Below are 6000 nucleotides of genomic sequence, written 5' to 3'. Positions count from 1 at the left end.
AAAACTAAGATGGATCATTCAAAGCCTCAGCGCAGTCCTGAAAGAAAACCTGGTACAGGAAGCAAAGTTGAGATTATGTTGGAGGTTCATCTTCCAGCACGACTGTCTCCTTCAGGACTAAAGCCACACTTTTCAAATATTTAACAGTAAAAAGGTTGTTGTAATTTATGTATTCATGTTCTCTTTATTTTACAGTATGTACTGCTTTGTGTTGGTCTGTCACTAAAAACATCAAATGAAATACAGTGAATTTTTGAAGATGAAATATGATTTAAAAAATTCATGTTTCATACATTTGCAAAAGGTTGTGTGCATGTGCTTTTCTGTAGGTGTGGACTGTATCGTGTTATTTGGAATCGGATAGGGATGAAAATGAAAAAAATCCGCCCTCAAATTGTAATTCTGCGTAAAATAAAATAAAGCACATTGCCTGATTGGCTATGGTAATTCTTCTTTTAGCCACAATAACCTAAAGCTCAGGCTATTCAAATCTAGTGAAATCACTCAAAACAGATGTGGCTGAAGTGAGGTTTTCAAACTGATGTGTGGAAAATAAAAAAATAAAAACTCTCACAAACGAAAAAAATGTGTAGAACCATATCCCCATGAAAACAAAGCATTGGTGCATTGTTATATTTTACTGTGTTCCATAAATCAGACATTATGGAGGTGCTGAGAATAAAAAGCAGCTGACACTTTTAGCGTGACAGTTCCGCCATTCCCGCATGTAAATGGCGGCGAGAGCTTTCTGACGCTTAGGCAGAGATCTCCTCCGTTTAAGCACACATCCTGGAGGCTTTGTCCCGTGGCGGTGACCCGATCCAGGAGGAGGAAGCAACCAATCTGAAGGATATTAGATCAGCTCTGGGGGGAGAAATTAATAAAATTCTCTCAGGTCTGCCTCACCTACCGTACTGAACCGTGAGATTCAGATGCTTGCACTTTATACGCTTTCATTAGAGTGACTCCATTAAACTCCCCCCCTCACCAGGTTCAAATGATCTATGGACATCATGATACGCTTGTGCAAGGTGTTGTGTTCCTCACAGCTGATATCCAGACAAGGGTGGTCTGTGCAACCAGATCCTTTGACATAACGGAGAACATGAAAACATGAAACATAGTTATTGATCACAGAGTCCAGACTAATCAAATAGCACCCTGGTTTGTTTGAAGTTAAAAACGGTTACAGTGGGTGTTTACCGTTGCACTTCAGGACCCTTCAGCCGCACCCCCTCTCAAACATACACACAGAAAAGTGTTATTTGTGTTGTTAAATTTACATTAAGTCCATTTTAATTGCATCAAGCCCACTAAACACATCTTACAATAATGGGCCTGACAGAGAAAATTGCAATCATCTGTGAAGAGCCTGTGGCAGTATAATGGACAAACCTGATTAATTTAATCTCGTTGCACTCCATAATGGCTGCACTTTATCATTTCAACAGATGGAGCACCAAGAAATTAAAAAATGCTCTCAAGGATATGTGGCACCGTCCATCCACTTGCATTCTCCTTTTTTTTTTTTTTCTTTTTTTTTTTCCGAAGGTGTATTGGCTGAGCTGAAATAAAGGCTTGGACTGGAACCTTCGGTTGAGTGCATCTTCAAAGCCAAATGAGATTAAGGTGATTGTCAATTGATGCAACAAATCATCACAATTGCCTTGTGATGTATTGCTGGAGGCTGTTAGAGCCTGTCCATCCAATCATCCTGTCTGATTAGTTAATAAATGGAGATGATTCAAGCGAGTACGAATGATGGAGCTACCACAAAAGGACCATCTTTCTCAAAATCAGAATAGAATAGAAAATATTTTCATTGTAATTGCATTCATACATCTATTTGCATGTATAAAAAGGAAAGTTTCAGGAGATGACACACTAATCTTTAGGAGCATTTATAGTAATGTAAGCCTGATTTGAATGGACAGTCCATCTCAAAGAACATAGTGCCTTACAGAAAGCATTCTTCCAGGATTTCCCTGTTTAACTTTGACTCTGATCAGCTTCCCTTTCCCTACTGAAGAAAATAATCTGAACAATATTTTATTGCCAACATCATGTGCTACCACAGGAATTGTGTATTCAGGGTACTTTACATTAAAAGTTACATTTCTTCGAAAAAAAAAAAGAATTTGGCACATAAGAGAAAAACGTTTTAAAACTTGGTAGGTTTGCAGATATGGAACACTTTCCATTTTCAAATGATAGATTGAACCTTGCTTTAAGAGGTGGCTCAACCTGTCTGGTATGTTAATAGGTCTGCATGATTTGGTCGCTAAATCATTTGATTGAAACCTCTGAGGCCTTCACAGAATGACTAATATTCAGTTATACTCAAATGGATTATATTAAGAAAAGGTCATTTCTGAAAGCAACTGGGTTTATTTGTTATAATGAGTTTTCTTTTTGGGTTTGGAAATAATAGATTACATGCGTTGATGTTCAAATTTTAATCATGAAAAAAATGGCAATCGTAATTTTCCTTTCAATTCACTTTAAATTGAGGCCCTTAGTTTATGTTGGTCTATGACACTAAACACAAGCTAACCTGACAAAATGAAAAGAAAAAAGCTCAAGGAGTGTTGCAAGAAATGATAAATACTAAAACATCTTAGAAATATTGTACATTTTTGCATTTAACTTTAAATACTATGTTATTTTTACAAGTGGTTGGCAATTTTTTCAACTTTCACTTCTGACACCATAATTTCACACAAAGAATAACAAACTAAAATTATGTCTTTACACTGAAATTGACTACTTTTTATAACACAACAATGCTTTGGCAAAATATGTTTTCCTATTTTATATTACAATGACTTGAAAACTAAACAAAATATTAACTTCCTCTAGAAAAGAACTAGTTTATGACTTGTTTTTTCAGGATACCACAAGGTTTGTCCTGCTTTTTATCAATTATGACAAAAAGATAAAATCATAAACTTTAGTTATCTAGAAATTTCTACATAATAAATCCCATTAAAATTTGGCATTAAAAATATAGTTAAATTTGGTGTTTGTATTTGTTTTTACTTTACTTTACTGCTGTCATTTCACTTTATCTGAGAATAACTTTATTGATATCCATGTGGACCTATAGGTGGCGTTCTAAATCAAATTCAGATGAAAAATGATTACTGTTACGATAAACTCAGTAGCATTGTGCCTTCCTTGTAACTATTGGTTCAATTTAACACGACACTATTAAAATCTGTCAGAGTACTGTCTTATGCTCACAAGAAAGTTGTAAAAAACAAAAAAAGAAAAGCACATATCTGAAAGGATAAAAGTCCTTTTCTTCAAATAATTATTCCGCTTACATATGATATTCAGAGCGCGCGCGCGCACACACACTCGCACGCGGATATCTTTCCAATTCACAGTAACCTTCCTCCGACTCGGCTGCCAGAAGAACTTCGCAGTAAGCAATGATACGTCTTTTAAGGGTCATTTCCACTAGAGTTTTATACGCACAGAGACTACTTCCAGCCAGCAGCAGGGAGGAGGAAAAGGAGGCGGCTGTGACATTCTTGTTCATAGACAGGGAGACTTGTTGCATGCGGTGATAGGCAGCGGCTATTTTTGTGAAAAGGTAGGGGCATTTGAAAGCACTTTTTCGTTTTTTTTTTTTTTTTTTTGTCTATTATTTTCGGAGACGTCTCTCCGCTTTAGCCATTGTGATTCTGGCAATTTGTCAAATTTGTGACGTTGATTGACAGCGTATTATTGAGACGTTTTTAAAATGGGCGGAGACAGAGCTGGCGGAGCTGGTGGACAGCTACGACACTGAGTTTAAAGTCACGGAAGGATTTGTGACGAGCAACAAGATCTCATTTTCAAGGTCCCCCTTGAAAACGAGATCTGGATCTCAGTGGGGTTTACCTGGTTAAATAAATAAAAAATAAAAATAAAAAATAAACCAGGTAGCAAATTAAACGGAAGCAGCTTTATTTAAGGCTCATCTGCTGTTATTATGGATAGTATAATAAAGGCCAAGATATCATTTAATAGGTGATACTAGAGGGCCTTACACAAAGTGGTAGTGGGTACTAATGAGTATAAAAACAAAATGTCCATTTCCAAAGTCCAGTTTTCTTACTCCGTTAATTGTTGTTAATATGAATGGAACCCTTATCCCTATAGAGGGGTTTTTGCACATTTTTTCATACAATATTCAGCAATTTTTAGGGAGGAATCTTCAGTTTTATTTTAATGTTATGCATTGCTTATTTATTTATATGTAAATTTAAAACACTGCAAAAATTATTCAGTCTGTTTTCTGAAAAATGTGGTCAGAAACTCAGAGGTACACTTATAAACTTTTGCTCAATAATTGCTCTCGTCTTAAACGGAGCAAAAGAAACACTGGAGTTTTGTACATGCCATTTGGTGTCCTTATTTTTGTATTTCTACTACCACCCTCTAGCTGCTGCTGGGTGGTGAGGGGGCAGGAGGATGTAAATGCATCAGTTTTCAGCACAGGTGCTTTTGCAGTCAAACCAAAATGACTGTGAGCAGGGTCCAGTTACCAATTACACTGCACTTTTTGGACCATTTATTAAAATATGAAAGGACGCTTTAGTGAAGCGATTTATCACCTCCTTAATAGGTGCTAGCAGTGTCTAACAGGGGATTTGATTGAGAAAGAATGGATAATACATTTTATTCTGACTTTCTTTGTATTCTCAACTGTAAATTGTTTATGAGGGGAGGCGGTAAAGGCAAGTGAGAAAAATAGCTGTTGCAGATCTATTTTCATTTGCTGATAGAAACAAATGATTTCCCCTGTTTTAAATAGAGATTGCATTGACAATATTAGTGCCGCTGTTGGTTGTCATGGAGACCACGTGCTACTCTTGTGAGTCTAAGCCAATAATAACACCTGTGCTTTTCTGTAAACCACTGATGAAATACATCGCAAATATGATACGAGTTTATTGTTAGTAAGAAGGTACGTAAAAATAAAAACATTATTAGGACATTGTAAAGAAATAAATCTGCTCACTTTCTGTCAAACCAGACAGTTTGGCAGAGTAAAAGTTTAATATTGTGCTACAGCTATGTCTCTGAAAGGAAGCAAATAAATAGACTGAATAGTGAGTATGTGCCACCATGGAAAGTTTATGAAAAACTTAATCAGCTCTCTAAGCTTTTACTGTGGATTCAACATCCCAACAAAATCCTACCTGCAAAAATAACACGGTGGATATTTATTTTATCTTTTCATTTTCCTTCACTGGCTTTTCTGGAGCCTTCTAAAGTGTTTCTTTAGGAACTGCTGAAAGGTTATAACTCTGTTGAAATATCCTTAACCATATGTCACAAATTGTCACAATTCTAATAAAAAATGACATTTGATTAGAATTTTGTTTGCAAAACAAATCCCTAAAATAATCAATGTGCTCGATGTACTTACATTCACCTTCTTGTTGCAATACTGAATGTTATGGAACCATAGCAAATGTCAAGAAAACATTGTCAAACTTACCTATGCGTTATGCTATGCTGTTCACTCACTTTAAATAACATGTTTTCACTCTGTGAAATGAGGAGCAGTTAGCACAAGTTTCATAAGAGACATTTGTCAAAATTTCATTCGCCTTAAGTTAACAGCAGTTGTAGGTTTTGCTCTCATCCATTCTGCCCAAGACGGCAGTCATTTTTCCGTTTGATTATTTCCTTTTTTTTCTCCTCTGCCTGCACACCACATTTGACAGTGATGGATAGCAGGTTAAAAATGGACATTTTCTTCTCACGTGTTGTATGTTGGATTGACTCAAGCGTGCATGGTATTCTTCCCTCGGACCAAAGGTCCTTGGAAAGATTCTGTTCCTCTCTGCTTTTCCCATTCCATTATGATACACTTTGTCTTCATTTTACCCCGGCTTGGACTCATTTTCACGATGTATAGCTGAAGCACATCATGCAGACAGAAGTGTAGGTTATGTCAAAGATATGCCATCATGATTACAGTCTTTGCAGAGGCAGGCCCTC

This window comes from Poecilia latipinna, unplaced genomic scaffold, assembly GCF_001443285.1.
Source record: "Poecilia latipinna isolate Pla-1442-1.1 unplaced genomic scaffold, P_latipinna-1.0 Scaffold1035, whole genome shotgun sequence".
In the NCBI taxonomy this organism is placed as follows: Eukaryota; Metazoa; Chordata; class Actinopteri; order Cyprinodontiformes; family Poeciliidae; genus Poecilia; species Poecilia latipinna.
Note: the sequence above shows the minus strand (reverse complement) of the source record.